General features: G+C 41.6%; 1 long non-coding RNA gene across 1 annotated transcript; it reads right to left on the reverse strand.

Moving 5' to 3' along the window:
• Positions 1-747: 747 nt before the first annotated feature.
• On the reverse strand, positions 748-26159 carry LOC121480590. The gene is made up of 3 exons (XR_005985019.1): positions 25741-26159; positions 18319-20426; positions 748-1244 (listed from the first exon to the last, which is right to left on the reverse strand). It is a non-coding gene; the product is annotated as an uncharacterized LOC121480590 (long non-coding RNA).

Genomic DNA, 26159 nt, shown 5'->3' on the forward strand with positions numbered 1-26159 from the left:
GAACTAAAAACATATCTATAGCTTTCATGTGTAATGATTATTTTTACCCAGTCCCAGGTGGCTTCTGTATTATTACTGTAATAACAGTTTCTAAAGCCTTTCTTTGGTCTCTTAACTTTTTTAGAATTCATGAAGTATTTACACTGAAAGGGCTACTACGTAAAAAGGAATACTGTAGTAGGCCCTTAGACACCCTATTAAGTCCAAGGTCAATCTGACTGTAACCCGGTCACTGTAGCCAGACTCAGATAAATCTGAAGAAATCTTTTGCGATTCTCCAGATATGCACAATCTCTGGATCATCACCAGCTCTGGAGACATAAGTCACCTCTGGGATTTAAGTAGCACAGAATCACCAGGAAACATCCACATTCCATGAAAGGAGCCTGAGTCCTCGGGAATCACTGACATTCTAGAATTTCTTAGTCTAGTGCCTAAGAAGGCAGGGTGGCTCAAGGCACCTCAAGGACTCCTTCCATTTCTGTTGCTTAAACCCAGGCGAGGCTTGGCTACTGGTATCTCAGGCATTTGAAGGGCCTCCTTCTAAGGACCATCTGCACGCTGAGGTCCAGTTCTGGTGCAAACCTACCTATCTGCACTGACAAAAAGAGGGAAAAAATGCCAGGAGAAAACAAAGAAGGCAGGAGCCAAACATAGTTTTAAGAAATGGTTGTGTCCAACAAGGCCGTTTATATAGAAGTCTATTAGTATTGTTTTCCAGGATCTGTATTTAACATAAAACAATAATAATTTTGAAACCAAAACACTTTTATTTAAGGCATCAAACATGAAGAGTTCAGTAGGAAAAGGAAAAGTTGGAAGGGACTTTTGTCGGAAAGCTGAAAAAGCTAAAAGCAGATCTTCATTTCATAACAGTTGTAAAAAAAAAACCCAGAAAATTCTATGATTGAGAAAAATAAAAATCAACCTCTTTCTCTCTCTTTCCCACTCTGATCTTATACATCAGAATTAACAAATTCCCCCCAAAGTACAAATGATTTCCAAATACAGACCTTTTGTAATTTTTATTTACAAATGAAATACATGTTTTCTTATGTTGCTCATTATTGATTAAAACGCATTTTGCTGAATCAAAATATTTTTATTTTGTTACACAGGCATTCATTCATGAAAAAAACAAAGAGGATGCTTCATCCCCTCTCATGATTGCTTCTTTTTTCCCAGCTTGCCGAAGGAAGGACATGTCAAGGATGAAACTTAGCAAGAGCAGGTAGAGCCGCCATCTAGGAGTCAAAAGGGCAAGACCAAGAGAATCACCAGGATGCTGGGCCTGCTATCAAGGCGCTGCTGGCAGATACCTATCAGCCACCACCACCCCCCCACCCCACATACTGTGTCATGTGAAAAGAAGAAAACCTCATCTTTCTAGTCCATTGTCAGATTCTCTGTCGCTTAAAGTTGAAAAGCCTTTGTAACTGACAAAGAATTAATAAAAGTATTTTTGGGGCACACAAACAATGGACGCTCAAAGAGGGAAGTGATACGAAGCAGAAAGAATTAGGAAAGGCCTTGAGGAAGACTTGACATTGGTGATGTTCATGAAAGGCTGCGATATAGGACGAGAGTACATTTTAGGTAAAAATTATGCTGTGAGAAAAACATAAAAAGTATTGTTTTTATTAAGCCATCTGGTCACGAAATCATTTTGCTTACAGTTTCACTTAAGGCTAATATTTGATTCATATATATATATATATATATATATACATATATATATATATATATAATGCTACCAAATATGAATATGTTTCCAATAATACCTATGATACCATAATAATCGATTTTGCCATTTTGGGGAAGATTCCCCCCAAAAGTATAAATAATGAAGCATTTTGCAACTTTAAACTCCATTCAAAATTGTATTTTCAATGCTGTTTTGCAGAACTTATATTTATTACAGTTTATGTTTATTTTTTCTTTATTTTTTTTGAACTGGAAACAAAAACATCCTAATCCCTTTTAATCATGATATATTATTATTTACTAATAAATAAAACTATTGGTAGGCAATGATTCATTGCAACCTTCATAAACCTTATTATTATACATATTCCAAAAATAAATATAATAATGAGCTCCTTGCCTCGGCATATATATATATATATATATATATATATATATATATATATATATACAGGCAAGAGGCATCATAATTACAGGATTGTGCAGTCTTAAGGTCAAAGCAGGAGGTCAGAGCTCTGATCCTAACCAGCCCAGGATGAAGCTGCTGATTAAAAAACAAAACTAAATAACCATAAAAACAAAACAAAACAAAATTTAAAAAACCTATTTCAATGCAGGGGAATGTATTTCGACCAATTGTTTATTAGATTTAACTATTTTTGCTCAGCATGGACGAGTTCATTAAAAGATGCTAATGAAAGCCAGATATTACTGTAAAAAACGAGAACTCTAGAAATTTAAGGGTGAGGATGATTAATTTGGTTATTTATTTAGAGTGCAAGAATATGAGATAATTGGTGTTAGATTTATTTTTATTCTCTGACACAACATCTAAATAGGTAATATTGGAATTTCCCCAATTGTACATTGTCAGATTTCTGAAAGCATGCTTAATTCTGCAGTAATAATAACTATGGATGCTTTGTGCCAATGCATTAAGACCAAGAAATCTGTTATGTGTCTCAGTTTTCCCAAGCAAATTAGTCTTAAGTTATTTCAGGCTTAAATGTTACAATGAATTATATAAGTAAAATAAACTGATGCATAAAGGCCTCTATGTATTTTTAATGTTCAAAGGAGAGATGACATATTAAACATTTTGACATAAATTCCCTGTGCAGAGTAGTTACAAAATGATATGTGAAATTATTATTATTTTTTTTAAATTTAGATGAGGTATGATTTATTGATTTTTTAAATTTATTTTTTATTGGTGTTCAATTTGCCAACATATAGAATAACACCCAGTGCTCATCCCATCAAGTGCCCCCCCTCAGTGCCCGTCACCAAGCCACCCCCACCCCCCACCCACCTCCCCTTCCACCACCCCCTAGTTTGTTTCCCAGAGTTAGGAGACTCTCATGTTCTGTCTCACTTTCTGATATTTCCCACTCATTTGTGAAATTATTTTTAAAAAATAAAATTCTCTAAAAGGGCACTTGATGAAAAGATGTTCAATTTTACTATGTTAGCTAATGGGAATCTAAAACAAATTAAATGAGAACATAGTTATGCATTTGATTTTGCCATTTTTTAAAAAGATTTTATTTTATTTATCTTTCTTTCTTTCTTTCTTTTCTTCCTTTCTTTCTTTTTTAAATAGACTTTTTTTTTAAAAGCAATTTTAGGTTCACAGCAAAACTGAGCAGAAGATACAAAGATTCACCATTCACCATATGCCCCGGCCCCCACACATGTGTAGTCTCCTCCATTATCACTATCCCGCTCCAGAGTGGGACATGTGTTACAGCTGAAGAACCTACATTAATATATCATTATCATCCAAAGTCCACAGTTTATATTAAGGCTCATTCTTGATACTGTATAAAATATATGATTGTCATTTTAACTGTCATAAGTGTACAAGTTATTCCCCATTATAGAGGGAAATCTTTATAAATACATATTTAGAATTAATTCCTAAAGTCAAGTTAATCCTAATCAAGTTCCTCCAACTCTTGGTAGATTCACAAAACTTCATATGGGTATTGCCAGTAATCTGTTTTCCAATGCCTCAACTTTTTTGACAGCTGGCCAACTTAGTATTTGTTTGGGATTTTGTTTTGATTTCGGTTAATTTTGTTTATATTTGTTTCTAAGCAATGGAATAAAAATACTCAAATTGAAATAATATTTTACAAACTTGTTTGTTTAATTGAACTGACAAATTCAATCATGACCGTGTTATCAAATCCAATATAAAGTACTCAGACTGAAAATTAAATTAAATTAATGGAAATTCAGAAAATGGAACTACCTATATGCATTGCCTCTATAAGGCAAAGTATGCATATCCCGAGTAATTACTCTCATCAGACAAGGTGGCAGTACCATAGAACATGCTTGAGTTACCAAAACTATAGTATTCTTTTGAAAGCTTTGAATACATGGAACTTTACAGAATAATATTTATGTTACTAAACAATGTGTAAGAAGGTGTGGCTCGTGAGTGGTACGCCATAATTGTTATTTAGGTTTCTGGGCTTGTTCAGACATCTACCAATCTACCATCTTTTATAAGGATCAGGAGAGAAGCTAGGCTAAGATTATGGCCGCCTGCTGCCTGGCTAGGGAGACGTCAACTGGACTGATTTGGTCTTCGGGACTCCTCTACCCTCTGCTTGACCTTCCCTAAGTATATCTCTCCCTCCATATGCCCTCCAAGTACACCTCATATAACCTGCCCCTCTACCAACCAGCCTCCTATCCCTCAGCTACACCTGCTCCAGAAAATGATGGGATAGACTCACTTCCATGTATAAAGAGCTGACAACACTTCATTTTTTATCATTCCTGAGTTATTTAAATTTTAAACAACAAATAAAGAATAAAGTAGTTAATTTTCTAATGTCAGGATCTTGGGAACTTGTAAATATAGTATTTTTGCAAGATGACAGGGAGTGCGGGCGGATCTTCACAGCAAAAGGGATAGGGAAACTTAGTAATCTCAAATTATTTTCAGAATTGCTATAAATATTCATTTACACTTAGGCCAGGTGAAATATTCCCATATAAAATATGACTGCTAGGATTTGCTTATATCAAGCAGCAGAACAGCAGTCCAGTTTACAGCTTGATAACTTAAGCCATAATTATTTACAAGATTCATTGCATCCAGAGTCAGCTCCACATTACTGTAATCTATAGAAAAAAATGTGGTTGTCCACAGCATATTGATGTTGGTCTGTCGCCTTTCACACTAACCCTATTGCCTATTTCACTCCTTCAGCCTGACACAGATTATCTCTTGGCTCATGCACAAAAGAAAAGAATTCCATTGTCTCATCCCAGTATTAAATGAATGAAAATAGTAATTTATGGTAATTTGTAGGAACATGACGCCAAAAAAAGGGCAGCAGAGTAGGAGGATGATTGCCATGAGAGTATTACAGTTCCCAATAGGACAGGGTGATTTGCTAAATCCTTCCAGTACTCCATGAACTGCGTGAAGAACAACCTCCAAAGTAACATGAGCTAAAATTCCAGTTCCTGTCTCTGGGACAATGGACACAGAAGTGATGTAAGATGTAGCCTCCAGGGTGGACCATGTAGGGCGGACCATGGCTGTGCTTTTAGTGAGAGATGATCTTATCCCAGGGCTACTCAAGGCCCATGTTTTCAATCCAGAGCACTACAGGATACTGGAATTTTAGGTTGTATTGTTTTCACATGGCTTGCTTGCTTTCTTTTTCTTTCTTTCTTTCTTCTCTTTTTCTTTCCTTCTCCCATTTTTTCTTTCTTCCTTCCTTTCTTTCTTGAAAATATTTTCTATTTTCTTGCTTTTTATCACCTCAACCCAGTGGCTCTCCAGTGACCATTACTGTGACTGTGTTTCTCAGGAGAAGGAGGCCCCGTAAACAGGGAGGGACAAGGGTTTCCTAAAGATCCAAAAGATTTATAGGAGAGAGGAGAGTTGCTATGACTGGGCAGGAAATTTTGTTTGGTTTTGGTTTTTAAAATATTTATTTATTTACTTATTTTGAGAGAGAGAACACAGTGAGAAGGGCAGAGAGAGAGGGAGAGAGAGGACCTCAAGCAGACTCCCTGCTGAGTGCGGAGACTGATCTCACAATCCTGAGATCACAACCTGAGCCTAAACCCAGAGCCAGACACTAAACCGACTGTGCCACCCGGGCACTCTGACCGGGCAGGAAGTTTCAAAATTAGCTATATTTAGGGGACTCTAAAGAGTTCTCTCTAACCCCAAGCCAGTTCATTTTCATGATGCAGGTCATCACAGGTTAAAGGTTAGGAATTCATATGAATCACACATGGGACAGATTTCCCTGATAAGGTAAAGAAAGATATTTTTTCTAACTCGAGAGAGAGAGCTTCTAACTCACACCTTCATGGATCAAAAGAAGAAAAATTCTAAATCTTAATAAGCTAGAATAAAGTGCTTTACATAGACCGACAGAAAAAATAAGCAAACAACAACAACAAAATAAATAAAAACAAAAAAACTTGATACATGTAATGCCTGGAAAGCAGCATCATGTAGCAAGAAGAGCTCCAGATGGGGAAGATGGATGCAGGTTCTAATTGCTAGTGACCCATGTGGCCTCGGACAAGTCACTTGACTTTCTGTGGCCTTGTTTCTGCATCTGTAAAATAAGTGGGCTGTGTTTGAGGATCATGGCTTTCTTACTGTTTTTTTTTTAATAAATATATTTTTATTGTTTTTTTAAATATAAATTGCTTTCTTATAATACTTTGTGGCACTAAGACTAGAACAGATGAATTAAGTATCCCATGTGTGTTAAATTTCTATTGCTATATTACAAATCATCACAAATTTAGTAGCTTAAAGCAACACACATTTATCTCATAGTTTCCATGGGTCAGGAGTTCGGCAAGCCTCTGCAAAGCTACAATCAAGGTGTCGACCAGCATTTTGTTCTTATCTTAAAACTTGGTTGGTGATCCACTTCCAACGAGATTGTTAGTAGCATTAAGTTCCTGTGTTTGTAGGACTGAGGGCCCTGGCCCCTTGCCAGCTCTCACTATCGGCTCCTAGGAGCCACCCCACAGTTCCTTGCCACATGGCCTTCTCTGTGGGTCATCTGATAACATAGAAACTTGATTTTTCAAAGCTAAAAGTGAGAAAGAAAGAGCCTGGTAGCAAGATGGAGTCTTATATAGTATAACCACCGATGTAACATCCCAATTATCTTTGCCATATTCTATGGGTTAGAAGTTAGTCACAGGTCCCACCCAAGCTCAAAGACAGGGGATGACACAAGGGCATGAACGCCAGGAGGCAGTGGGTTATGGGACCACCTTAAAGTCTGTCTGCCACATTTTCAAGTTTTTTCCTACACATAGTCCTTCAGCAGACGTTGTCAGCTAACCTTTAAGATATACTCCAAATCTGCCACTTTGCATCATCTCCATTTCCACCCAGACCTCCCTAGTTTGCCACTATTTTCCTCATTTATCCTATTGCAATAATCGGGCAGCCTGGGTGGCTCAGCAGTTTAGTGCCGCCTTCAGCCCAGGGCGTGATCCTGGAGGCCTGGGATCGAGTCCCATGTCAGGCTCCCTGCATGGAGCCTGCTTCTCCCTCTGCCTGTGTCTCTGCCTCTCTCTCTCTCTCTCTCAAATAAATAAATAAAATCTTCTAAAAAATATATAAAAATCCTATTGCAATAATCTCTTAACTTATCCCCCTCTGTCTTCTCTTGCCCTATTAGCTTACCACCTTACCCACATGACCTGGCTCCTGACCTCGTCTGTGATCTCATTTTCTACTCTTCTTCCCCTTTTATCTCCCCGCTTCTGCTACCACCAAGCCCATTCCTACCTCAGGACCTTTACACATGTTCTTTATTCTGACAGAAATGTTCTTCCCTCAGATCTTTACCTGTTGGTTTTGTCTCCTCATCCATTCCCTGCTCAAATACCACCTCTCCAGAGACCTTCTCTAACTACTGTAACTCATTTAGTTAGTCTCTGCCCTATTCCAGGCATTCTCTGTCTTTGTTACCCTGCTTATTTTTTGCATAACTTACTAATAAATGAAATGTGTGTTTTATTCTAGTGTCCTCCACTAGAACGTAATGTTATGAGGATAAATCACTGTATATCCAATAGTGCCCAATGTCATAAATATAAAATGAAGAAAAAATGCAAAAACGAAACCTAAAATTTTTAATTGAGAAGGTTGGCTATCTGATAATTTTACCATATTATCCTTAATTCTTACAATTGCCATGATGGATGATAGCTTTATCAATAATTGCCACCTATTCATGCTTAGCTTTTTAGAGACCACTCTTATTTGATCAACTCAATAGCAATTGTTTCCACTGAGGAAGCCTCTGCTCTGAGTCTAAATATCTGGTGAGTGCTTGGGGTACAGGTATTTTAAGTGATGGATTTAAAAGAACTCATGTGCTTTCCATCAAGATATGCAGAAGGCAATGATTTAGGAATTAGGAGGAAACACCTCTTCTTTATTCGAAACTCCTAAAATTAGCCATTTCCATCTTTGATAATGCACTGGTGGTAGCATAATATGATGAAAAAAAAAAAAAAACATTGCTCCGGAAGCTAGGAGACCTAAACTCTAGACTTAATTCTTTCCAAAGACAGCAATTTAAAGCATCATTTATTGCTTTTGGCCTCATTTTCCTCATCTACAAAATGACAGAGTTCAGCTGGATGATTTCCAATGTCCTCTATAATATTAAAATTTTTGAAATCTATGGGTTCCATCAATCTATAAAATTCTAGAAAAGGGTAACTGTTGTTTTATTTTATTCAGAGTAACTGTTGAGTTGTGCTATTCATCAAAAGTCTGTCCAACTAATCACAGCATTTATAGAAAAAAAAAGGAAATGGCCAACAACAACAGTAACAGCAAGGATGGTTTATCCTATTCCTCTGAAATTATGCTCACTGTCTTCCCGTTAACAGTCCTATTATAGTGCTGACGTTTGTCTTTCAGACTAATCATATATGTTATCACCTGCATAATAAACACCTGGGCCAAAGGAAGAGTAGTTGTTTCAGTTATCTATATCATATCTTATTCTGCAGATACCTGGTTTGGAATTCTGGCAGCATCAAGAAAACTCTCTTTTATACATTCCACAGGAATAATTTATTAAGACAGAGAACAGACTTACCAATCTAAGTCAACAAATTTGGGTAATGTAGCATGGCTGTTTAGAAAGCTTCAAGAATCTGCTAGTTTTCTAGTAGTAACATGTCACTTGCATACAGAGCACTTCAAAGTGATTCCATATGCCATGTTATTATTGCCCTTATTTATTAAATTGTACCATTTGAGATCATTTGTAGTCCATATTAAAACATTGCATGATATTTTAGTTAAAGCAATCATAACAGAAAGTTAGTTATTTAATAGTAAATTAATCATTTTTTTATTTTTATGGGTTCTCTGGTATCCATGTGAATTAAAGAAATGCTCTCCTGAGATATGTTTGCCTATGCTTAAATCACTTGAGGTTAGAACAATCCCAAAAACAACCAAGGGTAGGTTACTCAAATATAAAACATTAAATTTGGCCTCATACTTGAGGATAGCACTGTGGTTTGACATAAGTAATAGACATTATAAAAACACACAGGAAGGAAAGAGGCTGGGAAGATGGTAGAGTAGGACAATGCTTAGCTCACCTCATCCCTGGATGCAACCAGGAAACATTCACACTGGCATAAATAACCCAGAGGACAACCCAAAGACTGACAGAACAAAACTCCACAACTAAAAGTAGAGAAGTCCTCAGGGTTTAGCACCTGCCTTCGGCCCAGGGCGTGATGGAGGGGCCCCAGGATGGAGTCCCACATCAGGCTCCCTGCATGGAGCCTGCTTCTTCCTCTGCCTGTGTCCCTGCCTCTCTGAGTGTGTGTGTCTCTCATGAATAAATACATAAAACCTTAAAAAAAAGAAAGAGAGAGAGAGAGAGAGAAGAGGCCACATCTAAAACAGTAGGAAGGACAGAGACATGGTAGGGAGCTCTGGGTCATCCATGGTTGGGCAGGGGCGAGGGGCATTAAGAAGGGTGAGAAACAGGTTCTTACACCAGGGAACCTGCAAGGGGAAGACAAATCTCCATAACATTTGGATTTGAAAGTGAGAAGGGCCAAATTTCATGAGTTCTTACAACCAACAGGACTTAAAGCTTGGAATTTTATTTATTTATTTATCTATTTAGCACATGTGCAAGCAGGGAGGGGGCAGCAGAAGGAGAAGAAGAGAGAATCTCAAGCAGGCTCCATGTTCAGCACAGAGCTCATCATAGGGCTCAATCTCATGACCCTGAGATCATGACCTGAGCCAAAAGCAAGAGTCAATACTCAACTAACTGAGCCACTCAGGTACCCCAAAGCCTTAAATTTAAAAATCAGTGGACTCAGTTCTGGGAGAGCCTAAAGGGTGTTAGGAAGCTGAATCCCTGCCCTTAAAGAGATAGCCAACAGCCCCTGGAGATCCAGCCCAGAAGCAGCAGTTTGAAAACTGCCTGGGATGAATGGGAAGGAAAGTTATTTACTCATCTTAGAGCCTGTCCCAGAGAGGATAGGATCCTAAGGAGACCCTTCTATGAACAAAGGAGCTGGTAGGCACCATTTCTATTCCCCACCCCTCAGCATAAACATATAGCCACCTGGGGGAACCAGTTCAGCACCAATACTCACCAGCTAACTTACTTACACCAAGCCCCACGTCCCCATGTTTGGCAGACCTGCGCTTCCCAATCATGCCTCAGTCCCAGTGCTGCAGGTTCCTTCCCTCCAAAAGACCAGCATTAAACCTCACCAACACAGAATCTTCCAACCTGTATGCTTTGCAGGGCCCTGGTCTCTGTAGCAGCTGTGTGCCTTTTTTGGAAGAGACTCAGCACGCACAGCTTGTGGGCACTGTGCCCCCATGTGCACTTTGTGGAACACCCCTGGCTGGCCCAGGTCTCTGCAGCAACTGCACATCACCTATGGTAGAGGACTAGCACCACTTTGTTAAAAGTGAGCACCCTGCCCACTACTTTCATGAGCACGAGACATTGCTGACTTTCCTAACATATAAAAACAGACTCAGAATGTTAAAAAAAAAAAAAAAAGAGGAGACAGAGGAATATGTCCCAAATAAAAGAACAGGACGAAACCAAGCAAGAAACCTAAGCAAAACAAAAATATGTAATATGCCAAATAGAGAATTTAAAGTAATGATTATAAAGAACTCCTTGGGCTTAAGATAACAGTGGGGAACATCAGTGAGATCCTTAACAGAGAGATTAAAAAAAAAAAGAACCAATCAGAAATGAAGAACACTATTAATGAAATTAAAAATACACAATGGAATAAATAGCAGGCTAGAGGAAGCAGAAGAACAAGTTAATGACATGCAAGACAGAATAATGTAATCAAGAAGAAAAAAATGAGAATAGACTTAGGGAAATCAATGACTCCATCAAATATAATACCATTTTCATTACAGGGATCCCAGAAGAATAGGATAAGAAGGAGATAGCTATTATTTCTTCAAACTTCTCTAATCTGGGGTAAGAAACAAATATACAAATCCAGGAGGCACAGAGATCCCCCATCAAAATCAACCCAAGGAGGTCCACAACAAGACACATAGTGATTAAAATGGCAAAGGCAGTGATAAAGAAAAAAATTTTTAAAGCAACAAGACAAAAGAAAAACAATTACATACAAAGAAAGCCCTATAAGGCTATCGGTGGATTTTTCAGCACAAACTTTGCAGGCCAGAAAGGAATGGCATGATATATTCAAAATGCTAAAAGGATTAAAAAAAAATCTGCAGCCAAGAATACTCTATTCAGCAAGGCTATCATTTAGAACAGAAGGAGAGATAAAGAATTTGTCAAACAAAAACTAGGGGATCCCTGGGTGGCTCAGCGGTTTAGCACCTGCCCTAGGCTCAGGGTATGATCCTGGAGTCCCGGGATCAAGTCTCGCATCAGGCTCCTTGCATGGAGCCTGCTTCTCTCTCTGTCTGTGTCTCTGCTTCTCTCCCTGTTTCTGTGCCTCTCATGAATAAATAAATAAAATCTTAAAAAAAAAAACTAAAGGAGTTCATGACCACTAAATTAGCCCTACAAGAAATGTTAAAGGGAATTCTTTGAATTCCCATAAAGACTATAAGCAAAAGTAGGAAAAGTAGGAAACACAAAATAAAAATAAGTATATCATAAAAATGAGTCCAGGGATTCACAAAATAAAAGGATGTAAAATATGACACCATACACTTAAAATATGGTTGGGGGGGGTAGTAAAAAATGGGTTCAAACTTAAGTAACCTATAACTTACTTAAGTAACCTATAACTTAATACAGGCTGTTATACATAGGAGAGGTTATATACAAACCAAATGATAACCACATATCGAAAACCAGTAAGAGATATGCAAAGAATAAAGAGAAAGAAATCCAAGTATATCACTAAAGAAAGCAAGCAAACCATGAAAGAGAGCAAGAGAAGAAAGGATCAAAGGAAAACTACAAAAAACCAAAAAACAAGAAACAAAATGACTGTAAAAACATACATATCAGTAATTACTTTGAATGTAAACAAATTAAATGCTACAATCAAAAGACATTGGGTGATGGAGTGGACAAAAAAGCCAAGATCCACCTACACGCTACCTACAAGAGACTCATCTTAGATTTAAAGACACCTGCAGATTGAAAGTGAGGAGATGGAGAAACATTTATCATGGAAATGGATGTCAAAAGAAAGCCAGGGTAGCAATACTTATATTAGAAAAAACAGACTTTAAAACAAAGACTGTAAAAAGAGACAAAGAACGACGGTATATAATCATAGAGGGCATAATCCGACAGAAGACATAATAATTATAAATACTTATGCACCCAACATGGGAGCAGCAGATACATAAAGTGGTTAATAATAAATATAAAGGAACTAATCAACAGGTTATAAGCAGTAATCAAAACTACTAATAAACAAAAATAGCCCCCTATAATAGTAGGGGACTTTAACACCCCACTTAATAGACAGATTATCCAACAGAAAACCAACAAGCAAACAGTGGCTTTGAATGACACACTGGACCAGTTGGATTTAACAGATATATTTAGAACATTCCAACCTAAACCAGCAGAAAACACACATTCTATTCAGGTACACGTGAAACATTCTCCAGAGTCGATCACATATTAGGTCACAAAACAAGTCTCAGCAAATTCAAAAAATTGAAGTCATGCCAGGCATCTTTTCTGATCATGATGCTATGAAATAACCACAAGAAAAAATCTGGAAAGAGCAGAAATTCATGAAGGACAAATAATATGCTATTACACAACAAATGGGTCAACCAAGAAATCAAAGAAGAAATTTTAAAAATGCATGGAGACAAACGAAAATAATACAACAGTTCAAAATCTTTGGGATGTAGTAAAGGCTGTTCTAAGAGGGAAGTTTATAGTAATACAGGCCTACATCAAGAAGCAAGAAAATATCTCAAATAAACAACATAATTTTACACTCAAAGGAGCTAGAAAACAGGAACTAATAAAACTCAAACCTGCAGAAATAAATGATATAGAAACTAAAAGTGCAATAGAACAGATCAATGAAACCAGGAGCTGGTAATCAACAAATTGACTCATGAAACAAAAAAGAGGAATCAAATAAACAAAATCAGAAATGAAAGATGAAATATAACAATCAATGCCACAGAGATACAAAAGATTGTCTGAGAATAATTATATGCCAACAAACTGGACAGTCTAGAAGAAATGGATGAATTCCTAGGAACATATAACCTACCAAGTTTCTAAGAAATAGAAAATTTCAACAGGTCAATTACCAGCGATGAAATAGAATTGGTAATCAAAAACTACCAATAAACAAAAAATCCAGGATCAGATAGCTTCACAGATGAATTCCACCAAATATTTAAAGAAAAGTTAATGCCTATTCTCAAAGTTTTCCAAAAAATAAGAGAGGAAGGAAAACCTTCAAATTCATTTTATTAGTCCAATATTACCCTCATACCAAAACCAGACAAAGATAGTGAATAAAGAGAACCACAGGCCAGTATCTCTGATGAACGGAGATGCAAAGATCCTCAGCAAAATACCAGCAAGCTGAATCCAACAATGTACTAAAAAAGTTATTCACCATAATAAAGTCAGATTTACTCCTGGGATGCAAGGGTGGTTCAGGATTCACAAATCAATCAATGTGATACATTATATCAATAAGAGAAAGGATAAAAACCATAAGATCATTTCAATAGATGCAGAAAAAGCATTTGAAAGGACAACATCCATTCATGATTTTTTAAAAAGTAGGTTTACAGGGAGCATACAGCAACATAATGAAGGCCATATATGAACCCACCGCTGACATCATACTCAATGGTGAAAAACTGAGAGCTTTTCTCCTAAAGTCAGGAAAAGACAGAGATGTCCACTCTCACCACTTTTATTCAACATAGTAGTGGAAGTTGTAGCCACAGCAATCAGACAACAAAAACGTATAAAACGCATCCAAATTGGTAAGGAAGAAGGAATACTTCCACTATTTGTAGATGGCATGATACTCTATATAGAAAACCCTAAAGACTACTTAAAAAAAAAACCCATCAGAACTGATACATGAATTCCATAAAGTCACAGGATATAAAATCAATGCACAGAAATCAATTGCATTTCTATATACTATTAATGAAACAGTAGAAAGAGAAGTTAAGAAAACAATACCACTTACACTTGCACCAAAAATCATAAAATAGAATAAACTTAACCAAGGAGTTAAGTCCTATAGTTTGAAAACTATAAAACATTGATGAAATAAACTGAAGAGGACACAAAGAAATGGAAAAACATTCCATGCTCATAGGAGAACAAATACTGTTAAAATGTGTGTACTACCCAAAGCAATCTACATGTTTAATGTAGTCACTATCAAAATACCAAAATATTTTTCACAGAGCTAGAACAATTCTAAAATTTGTATGGAACCACAAAAGACCCCAAATAGCCAAAGCAATCTTGAAAAAGAAAAACAAAACTGGAGGCATCACAATTCTGAACTCCAAGGTACATTAGTGATGTAGTGATGATGTGATGTGATGTGATGTGATGAAGACAATTATGCTGTTGGCACAAAAACAGAAACATAGATCAATGAAACAGAATAGAAATGACCCAGAAATTGACCCACAACTTTATGGTCAATTAATCTTCCAGAAAGGAGCCAAGAATATGCAATGGGGAAAAGACAGTCTCTTCAACAAATGGTGTTGGGAAAACTGGAGAACAACATGCAAAAGAATGAAACTGGGCTACTTTTTGTCATCATACACCAAAATAAATTTAAAATGTATTAAGGACCACATGTGATACTTGAAACTATAAAAATCCTAGAGGAGAGCACAGGCAATAATTTCTCTGACATCGGCTATAGCAACATCTTTCCAGATATGTCTCTTGAAGGGACACCTGGGTGGCTCAGCGGTTGAGTATCTACCTTCGGCTCAGGGCATGATCCCAGGATCTTGGACCGAGTACCACATCAGGCTCCCTGCGTGGAGCCTACTTCTCCCTCTGCCTGTGTCTCTGCCTCTCTCTCCCTCTCCCTCCCTCTCTCTCTCTCGCTGTGTCTCTCATGAATAAATAAAAATCTTTGAAAAAATTAGATATGTCTCTTGAAGCAAGAGAAGCAAAAATAAATAAACTATTAAGACTTCATCACAATAAAAAGCTTCTGCACAGCAAAGGAAACAATCAACAAAACTAAAAGCTGACCTATTGAATGGGAGAAGATATTTACAAACGACCTCTCTGATAAAGGCTTAATATCCAAAATATATAAAGAACTTACACAACTGTTACTAAATGGGCAGAAGACATGAATAGACATTCTCCAAAGAAGACATCTGGATGGCCAGCAGACACATGAAAAGATGCTCCGTGTTGCTCGTCATCAGGAAAATACAAATCAAAACCACCATAAGGTATCCCCTCACACTTTTCAGAATGTTTAAAATCAAAAACAAAAGACACAAGAGGTGTTCACAAGGATGTGGAGAAAGGGGAATCATCTTGCACTATTGGTAGGAATGCACACTGGTGTAGACACTCTGGATGACAGTGTGCAGGGTCCTCAAAACTTAAAAATAGAGCTATCCTATGACCGGGCAATTGCCCTACTGGGTATTTGCCCAAAGAATACAAAGGATACATGCACCCCAAGGTTTATAGCAGCATTATCTACAGTAGCCACACTGTAGAAACAGCCTGAGTGTCCACCAACTGATGAATGGATAAAGGAAATACAGTGTGTGTATATATATATATATATATATATACACACATATATATATATACACAATGGGATATTATTCAGCCATAAAAAAAAAAAAGAGTGAGGGGATCCCTGCGTGGCTCAGTGGTTTAGCGCCTGCCTTTGGCCAGGGGCATGAGCCTGGAGTCCTGGGATCAAGTCCCGCGTCGGGCTCCTGGCATGGAGCCTGCTTCTCCCTCCTCCTGTGTCTCTGCCTCTCTCTCTCTCTCTCTCTATCATAAATAAATAAATAAATAAATAAATAAATAAATAAATCTTTTTTTTAAAAAAAGAATGAAATCAGTCAGGTAATCGTCCAACTCTTGACCTCAGCTCAGTTCTGAATCTCAGGGTCAGGAGTTCAAGCCGCATGCTGGGCTCCAAGCTGGGTATTTAGCCCACTTAAAAAAGAAAGAAAAGAAAGAAAAAAGAAGCCTTGCCATTTGCAATGACGTGGATAGAACTAGAGAGTAGAATGCTGAGCAGAATTAGTCTGTCAGAGGAAGACAAATACCATACGATTTCACTCCTATGTGGAATTTAAGAGACAAAGAAATATGGGGGAGCGGAAAAAAAGCCAAACAAAAAAACAGACTCTTATCTATAGAGAACAAAACTGATGGTTACCAGAGGCGAGGGGTGGGGGTGGGGGTAATGGGGGAAACAGGTAATGGGATTGCAGAGGGCGCCTGTCCTGTGAGCTGTGAATAACGTCTAGACCTGGTGAGTCGCTGGATCGTACACCTCAGTCTAATATGATGCCGTACGACAACATCCTGCAACTGAAGTAAAAGACTTAGTTAAAAAAAAAAAAAAACACACACACACAGACAGGAAATAACAAAGATTGGCAAAATCTGGCAGACCATGCAAATACAATGCTTATTGGAAAAATACAACAAATATGCTTTATTTTGTTTGTTTCTTGCTTTTATTTAAATGCTTAGTTAACAGATAGTGTAATAGTGGCTTCTGGAGTAGAATTGAATGATCCATCACTTACATACAACAACCAGTACTGAACCCAAGGACCCTCCTTAACCCCCGTTGCCCATGTGGCCCGTCCCTCACTCACTTCTCGCCCAGGAAGCCTCTGTTCTCTCTACTTAATAGTCTTTTATGGTTTAAAAAAGCCCAGAAAACAATTCTAAGATTATAAACAGAAAGGCAACAATTTTTATATTTCTCAGCCTCCAAATATCTCATTATTATTTCCTCGGGGTTGCTAATTCATTCAAAATGGCTGACTTCCTGGGCCTTTGGCCTCATTCTGGAAGCCTGAATCTGTGCACAGAGCCCGCTGTGAGGATGCCGGTTGGGGACCAGAAGGCCACGTCCCCCACAGCCGCTGCGCCCGCGGTCCCATGGGGAGGCATCCGGAGACCAAGGTCTGGGCCGAGGAGGTCTCAAAGGAAAGGAGAGCAAGGAGAATTACAGACATAACAGGTTCCCGAGTAATTCAGACAAAAGAGAAATAAAGAGGGAGAAGGGGAAGGATGTTGGGGGAGGGAGTCAGAGCCATCTGACGGGGCCTTGTGCGGCGGTGACAGGGACCTGCACAGAGGCTTGTCTTCGTCGTGTCGGGCAGGTAGACACCAGCTTCTATCTCCCTTCCTCCTTGTCCTCTGTGGCCAAACGTCGGTACCAGGAAATGTGAGACCCACGTTCCCTTCCAGAGCATTGTTCACGCATGGAATGGCCGCAGGACGCTCCAACAGGCTGAGTCACTGCCTCATCGAATTAAAATGTGCCGACCCCTCCAAAGGGCACCAAGCACACTTCTTATGGGGACACTACTGAAGCTGGGGGCGGGCTTGGGCCCCCGTGAGGCTGTGGCTAATTTAAGACTCCGGAAATCCACCCATCGTGTGCTCCAAGGTGTCTTGTTAATAGTGCTTTTAATATTACTTTGAAAGCTCTCGAATTTGCTATTTTTAAGATTTTATTTATTCACTCATGAGACACACAGACAGAGAGAGAGGCAGAGATGCAGGCAGCGGGTGCGTGCAGGGGGCCGACTGGGCCTCGATCCCAGGTCTCCGGGGTCATGACCTCAGCTGAAGGCGGTGCTAAACCGCTGGGCCCCCCAGAGATCCCCCAAACTTGCTATGTTAAATCCTAATCATTTTCTGCCTTCTAAGCTGAAGGCCCAGAACTTGGAGCTGGACCTGTTCCCAAAGCCTTCTGCTTACACAGGCACAGGGCAACGGGAAGAAACGTCACCCTTTTCTCTGGGTCTAAGGTCCAAGCATGGGTGTGGGGGCGGACAGGCCCCGCTCTGAGGAACTAGGGCCAAATCCTTTCACCAACCTGGGCTCCCGTTTGGCCAGTGAACTGCAGGTCGTGCCAGGTTTCCGAGGGGAGAGGAGCAGGAGTGACCCTTCTCCAGAGCCCCCGAGGGGACCGGGGCCTGGCCGGGGCCGGGGCAGGGCCTGGAGCTGGGGGGCTGCTCGCACGTGGGCAGCACTCCTCCTCGTGGCATCTGTGATCCGCATACACGTTTTGCTGGGCCTGGTTAATCTTTACGGTTAACTTCTCCTTTGAGACCTGAGCCTTCTTTGTGGCGATTTTCTATTTTCTGTGGTTATAGTGTAATTAGGAGAAAAACACTTCATCCCCAGAGGTTGGAATGGGGGTCTGGTTTGGGGGTTTTGTTTTTTTTTTTTTTGCTTATCTCTGCTCTCCTTCCATCCCAGTGTCTGTGGACGTGAAGTGGCTTCAGAGCCTGGTTGGCCCTACTACTTCCCCCCTAAAGCGCCATCCTTTCCCTGCTCACTGCAGAGGTAGTAACAAGACTGTGGCAGCAAAAGGCCAGAGTGGGAGGCCTTCCTGCGGGGGGCACCCCTGCATGCGTGGACATGAGAGGTTCCCCTGTGGCCGGGGGCAGTGCCTGGTAGAGACGGACTCAGGCAGTCGAGGGGGCTGGGAGCTTGGGCCTAGTAACCTGCATGTGACTTTAGCTAAGTCACAGGCTGGGGAGACCTGGGACGTACAGCCCTGTGTCTATCTAAGCTCCTTGAGGGCAGAGGTCTCTGTGCCTCAGTTCCTCTGTCTACGAATATGGGTAAAAGTTGGATCTGAGGATTACATTCATGTATAATTTATATAAATATAAATGTTTCTGCTTACATCATACATAAACTATAATAGTTATATATTATTATTTTATTATATATTACATTTATATAAAATTTATATTTTCTACAATACATCTTTCTATAAAGTAAAATCAAACACATATAAATACACACATATATAAATCATTGAGTATCTGGCCATAGCAAGACACCAAGAAATAAGAAATAGGGTATAATTTTGTATATTTACCCCCCACCCCCACCCCAGGGATAGCAGGAAAAAGGGGAGGGAGAGATAAGAAAGAGAGGAAGGAAGAGGAGGGACAGATGGACTGAAGAAGAAAGGACTAAGGAGTGAACAAAGGCAAACACTCCCCTGATATGCCTGGAGAACAATGGTGATTCCTAAATATGCAGGAAACGTTCTTGGAAAAATAGTACAGACGGCACACGCATCAGTGAAACAACCCCATGTGGCACACTCTGTGTCTGCCCCCACACGGGCTGTTGACACTCACACAGGTGACATGAGTGGGAGAGGCAGCCCCAGAAGCCCCAGGGCAGTACTACCACCCTGGGCCTCGTGTCTGGCGCTTGGAGCCCCCGGAACGGGGCAGGGAGGGAGCTAGAGGCAGAGGAGAAGGAGGAGACTCTGCAGCTGGTGCCAGTGGACAAAGGCTCATGCAAACAGCAAGGCAAAAGCCAGACCACCCCTTCTCCTGCCCCCCGACAGTCTGCAGATTTGCTCCTTGGAGAGCTGATACCCTGATTCTACCTACAGCATTGATGCTGAGAGAGGCTGCGGGCAGGGGCCCTCCCTGGGCCCGTTACCCTCAATCTCATGTCATATAGGCGATTAGAAGGCTGCCTTCCAATCTTTCTCCTCACTCTACTGCCCTGGCCACATCCCTCCTCTCGAAAACCTAGATTACCTAAATCCTATTAAACTAGAACCACAGGCGTTTCCCTCTTGTCGCCATACGTAAAACCACGCGATGTACAAGCAAGCACGAGACAATCCGGTTCTCTACACTTTTAGTCAAAAGCGGATACAGATCGACGGCTCCCAGTGAAAGGTCCCCTTTGTGTTCAGGCTGAGTGGGAGACTCATCTCTCTGCATTGTCACTCTGGAAGAAACTCAGCTCTCCTCCGAGTAGAGCCAAAATGGGAAAAAGAGAAAGTTAGTATCGGAGAAAGACTGGCATTGTGAGGTGCTCCTGCACAACCCCTCCCGCAGGGGCTTGGCTCCTCAGTCCACCCTGGTTGGAGTCTTGACTCTGCTGTTCACTAACTGATTCAACCCAGACAAAAACCACAACTTCAGTACTCAGATTCCTCACCTAGAAAATAAGAAGACAAAACTCCATTTTTATTTTTTTAGACATTGAATCATTTCATCAAAAAAATTAAAATAAAAAAATAAAATCTTATGTGTGGGACGCTGGGACGGCGCAGTCGGTTGAGTGTCTGCCTTTGACTCAGGTCATGATCCCAAAGCTCTGGGGCCGAGCCCCCCATCTGACTCCCAGCTCATCAGGGAGCCCACTAGCTCCTCTCCCCCCCACCCCCCACCATTCATGGGTGTGCGCACGCGCGCACGCTCTCTCTCTCTCCCAAACAAAGAAGAACTTAGGTGTGAAACCCAATAGGGTAAAGAGACACAAGAATAATTGTGTACATGTAGGGGTGCTGCAGTGAAGGGGGATAGAGCCTCATCCACTGGTCCCCTCCGCCATCTCCTTGATGGTCCCTGAACCATCACAGAGTTTGTGGATAATTGTGATCTCTCAGCTCTTCCTCCAAGAAGTCTCTAATATTTTACATATATCTGCACCTCCCTTGGTTATGCACATAGTATGCTGCAACACAGACAACTCTAGAGCATCCAAACTACGTTCTTCTTGGCCCTGGGCTCCTATAGGGCACCTCAGGACTCTCCGGGGTACAAAAACCCAAAAGGGAAGCCAGCCATTGGAGTCTGTAACCTTCCCACCCTTCACCATTTCACTCACTGTGTCTGTGCTTTAACCTGTTTTATCCTTTTTGGGGCCATGTAAAATTTCTTTTGAGAAAAAGATTCTATTGCTTTAAAAGTTCAAAATCCACTATTTTGGCACAGTGGTTCCTGAGCGCTTCTCACCTTAAAGCACAAGAAAGAAGTCTTTGACGTGTATCTCACAGCCCCACGGGCGTGTCCAGAGGTGTAGGCAGCATCTCTACCCCCTTTCCTCCCACCCAAGAACACAGAAAAGTTTGTGAGAGGTAACAGCCGTGTTGCCATAGGGATTGTCTTGAATATACGCATTTGTTCTTCTTCTGTGGCTGACACAATTGCTGTCCCTGTCGCAGTAAGCAAGAAATAAATAGGAGGCGTTAATAATACCTTAAATAGCTACCTCCTTCTTTACATAATGATTCTATCCAGAAGCAGCAACTTTATCAACCATAGAAAATGAAGTTTTCGGGGCACCTGGGTGGACATTCAAGAGTGTCCAACTCTTGATTTCAGCTCAGGGCCCGATCTCAGGGTCCTGAGATCAAGCCTAGCATCAGGCTCTGCGCTCAGGGGAAAGTCTGCTTGAGGTTCTTTTCCTCTCTCTACCTCTTCCCCTCCTCTAGCTCTATAAGTGAATAAACAAACAAATAAATAAATAAATAAAATTAATAATATATTAATTTCATTAAATAAAAATAATAAACTCTTAAAATCTTTTTAGAATAGTTAAAAACTGACAAAATATACAAAAATATAAAGTTTTGTAGCTTAAAAGAACTAAAATGCATCATCACATAACTAAGGAATATTTGCCTTCTAGCTACATGATTTGTGATTCATCTTCAAGGCTGCTTGTCAGGTCAGCAGGTCTAAGGGGTCTGATGTGAGGTCATTTTTTTCCCAATTCTTTCTAATTGATGGAGTTTAAAAGAGATGAGAATCACTAACACTCAGAGGAAGAGGAGGGGACAATATGCAGGATTTAAGGGGATGACTTGATGTTTCTTTGTGTTTAAAGTGTGTGTGTGTATAAATACATATGTAAAATATTAACTGATGCTTTAGTAATTTCCTACGAACAGTAATAATAGAGATTTTTCCAATAGAATTGCTCATAGAATCACTTAAACACATAAATGAGCAAAACCAATGTTACTAAATTTGAGACCATGAAGCCTTTCCTTTTCCTCCCTCGAGAGGGCGGGGTACCCAACACCTTGACCCAGAGAGCACCTGTTGCCTTCGAACACTGCACAGCTTGGAGCCAGAGGTGAGTATCTGTATTTGGAGTATAAGGTGAAATCTGACCCACTTGGCGTATAAGGTGAGACCTAGGGGGCTCCCTTGATTCTCCTTCATAACTTTAACATGAAAAGTTCCCTCAGATTTGTCTAGAAGGTAACTTGGGTTATGACTGAGCTGTTTTATTTCAAATTCCTTCTCATAATTTCAAACCCTTGTATGCTCTCAATTCTGGGGAAAGCACCATCCACATACCCGCCCCCCAAAAGAAAACAGAACCTAACCTGACTTTAATGGGGTTTTTTTGAGTGTAGTTGACACACAATACTACTTTGGTTTCAGGTGTGCAACTTGGTGCCCCGACTTCCCTGAACATTGTGCTATGCTTGCCGCAACTATAGCTGCCATCTGTCACCATTCGCCGTTGTCACATCGTCGACAATGTTCCCTGTGCCGTGACTTTCGTTCCTGCGACTTAGTCCACAACCGGAAACCTATATCCCCCAGTCCCTTTCACTCATTTCACCCGTCTTCCCCCCACTTCCCTCTGGCAAGCATCAGTTTGTTCTTTACATTTACAACGACCTCCCCTTTTTCCTGAGGGATGGATAGCACGATCCCGTGGAAATCTAACTTCAACTTATGACAAATGTATTAGAAATCAAATAATTTATTTTACATCAAATATGGTTCTCTGCTACTGAAATATATAATTATTTTAGTGACATACATACTGCCCTTCCTTGCCCCACCTCAAAACAACTTTTGAGGAATTCACAGAAATAAGAATATATCCTAAAGTGAGAAGTCAGTATGACTGATGGTGTTGCTATGTGCCAAACTTTCCGTGTAAAATTAGGGAAAAAGTTACACTGGCTCTACTTGACTTTTATTAATTTCATTATTAAATTTACATAAATACAAAAAGATAATTTAAGGCATGTGATTTTTTTTTTCTACCAAAGAGGTGGGTTTAGAAAAAACTAAAATTTAAGTTCAGGATAAAATCTGATTTACAGCTATACATATGTAACGTATACAAGTTTGGAGGTAAGTGCACTTTTGAGAAATCGTTGGAACCAAACCCAAGTTCTTCTGCCTCGTGCACAAGGACAGTTGCTGAGGCACGAGTGTGCAGCAAGCGGGGGTGCTTACCGGCGAGGCGGCAGGACAGGGGCAAGCCCGACAGAGGGAAGTAAGGGATCTTTAAAGGCAACTGAAAAAGCTCTGGGTAAAAGGTTGCAGTTGTGCTTATTAGTCCCGTGAACACTTAGTTTCAGCATCACAACCTGTGCCATGAAGATACTCCCTCCAAAGCTTACTGCCTGGCTTCATGACTTATGATGCTAAACCCTCGACGGAGGCTCTACCCTCTCAGCAAAATGGTCATAAGACAGCCCTGTTCCCTCTTGCTCGGCCCTACAGGACATCCCCGTCTTGCTGATCTTTTCTAACTGGAGCTGTGTACCTCTGGCCAGCACTCCCCACTTCCCACACCTCCGCTGACGTCCCCCACCCTGTGTCTGCTTCTAGGACTTTGGCTAGTCTAGATGTCTCGTGTAAGTGGAGTCATTTTATTTATTTTTTATTTTTTTAAAGATTTACTTATTCTTGAGAAACAGAGAGAACGAGAGGCAGAGGGAGAGCCGGCTCCCCGGGGAGCTGATGCGGGACTTGACCTCAGGACCTTGGGACCACGACCTAGGGCGAGGCAGGTGCCCCTAGTGGGCTCATGTATACCTCCGTGTCCTGCAGCCCCACCTCATGAGTCGGGTTCAGATTCGCTAAAATCACAGTACATGGGTGAGGGGGGCTGAAACCTCCAGCTAACCGGCATTAGCGGAATGGACAGCGGGATTCTTACGGCCGGTGTTTAGCTCAGGGATGTGGAGGTTCCGGCTTTAACGGTGTGGGGGGGATAGTGCGGCGGCCTTGCACAGAGAGAATGATCTGGGTGGAGCCTGGGGGGTTAGGGCGGAAGGGACCGAAGGCCAGAGGCTGCAGGAGGGGAGACTGAGGGCCAGAGGCTGCAGGAGGGGAGACTGAGGGCCAGAGGCTGCAGGAGGGGAGACTGAGGGCCAGAGGCTGCGGGAGGGGAGACTGAGGGCCAGAGGCTGCGGGAGGGGAGACTGAGGGCCAGAGGCTGCAGGAGGGGAGACTGAGGGCCAGAGGCTGCAGAAGGGGAGACTGAGGGCCAGAGGCTGCAGGAGGGGAGACTGAGGGCCAGAGAGAGGCTGCAGGAGGGGAAAGCACGGTGAACACAGGGCCCCCAGGCCTGCTGGGTCCGTCAGCCGGGACCCGGGGGCCAATGGGGGAGCCCGGAGAGGGAGCCCGCAGTCCAGATGCTGGACAGATGTCGCTCCCAAGCCCCTGGGTCCTTGGGGGCTGGGGCGCGGGGAGCAGAGGCGGTGCGCAGCCGGGGCCGCGGAGAGGACGGACCCGCACGGCTGCAGTGACCCCAGGCCTGAGAGGCAGTCACATAGGCACGGGTGACGAGACAGGTGAGGCTCAGGGACTCCCCGAAGTACCCAGACGGGAAATGGGTCTCCTGCAGGCCAGCAAACCGGGGTGTGTGTGAGGTTTCTTTGGGTACTGATGGGGGGATGCTCGGCACCCCGGGCAGCCCCGGATCGTGTAGGGCCTTCTCCCCGCGGCCACCCCACTGCTCCCAGGGAGCCTGGAGTTACCGGACGACTAAGTGCAGCTGCCTGAAAGCCTGACGTAGGGCGACGAGGTGTTCAAACCATTGCACCTTCTTTCCTTAAAGAACTGAAGCTAAAGCTCTGTAATTGGACCCTTGCTGCAGGCTTTGTGCCTGTGAATATCCTGAGGGAATAGGAAAGGAGCTCAGAAGGAGAGGAGAACATTTTTAAAAATATAGTTTATTTATTTATTCATGAGAGACCCAGAGAGAGAGGCAAAGAAACAGGCAGAGGGAGAAGCAGGCCCCATGCAGGGAGCCCAACGTGGGACTCGAACCCAGGACCCCGGGGTCACGCCCTGGGCTGAAGGCAGACATTCAATCGCTGAGCCACTCAGATGCCCCAGAAGAGAACATTTTTATTCAGGACCCACTAAGTCTCAAGGGCTCTATAAATATTGTCCTCATTTAAACCACAGGAACTTCCTGAAGGAGCCACGATAAATCCTGTTTTATGAATCAAGAAATTAGGCCTCAAGGTCGAATCGCTCGCCCAAGGTCACAGTGTTTTTCATGCTTGAGTGAAAAAGAACACATCTTCTCTTTACAAGCATTACCAAGAGTATGTCAAGCTCTGGGTTTAATACACGCTGATCTCAGATCTAAGCTACGAAAGCGCCTCTCGTTATAAATGAGCACCGCGGAAAGCAGCTCTTTCGTATATAAGGGCACACGATAATTTTAAATACCATCATTACACCGAAAACACACTCACCTCAAAATACTGGGACCTGAGAATAAGTGCCTTCAGACCTAGGTGCCCACGGATTCTGGAGAAACGTGGTCCTGTCATGCTCATCGTTTCAAGGGCCAAGCAGAGGGCCGAGCGGCGCCTTGGGTCATCTTATAGGGAAAGTCTGTTGGAACTCGGGTGTGAAAATCCGGAATCCTGATTTCTAATTCGCACACAAAACTCCACGGCGCCCGTAGCTGTGCCATTGCAAAGCTCCGTCCCAATCGGTGAGCCTAGAAGATCAAAGTCATGGCATGTTCCGCTTCCAGGCCAGGATCCCTGGGTCTGCTGCCCCAGGGCCAGGCCACCCTGCTCCCAGGAGCACGCTCTACTGGTTGGAACAGGCTTGGGCCTCCCCCTCAGTCCTACCTGCTCCAGGCCTAGTTTAAACAAACTGGTTG

Source organism: Vulpes lagopus, chromosome 22, assembly GCF_018345385.1.
Source record: "Vulpes lagopus strain Blue_001 chromosome 22, ASM1834538v1, whole genome shotgun sequence".
Lineage (NCBI taxonomy): Eukaryota > Metazoa > Chordata > Mammalia > Carnivora > Canidae > Vulpes > Vulpes lagopus.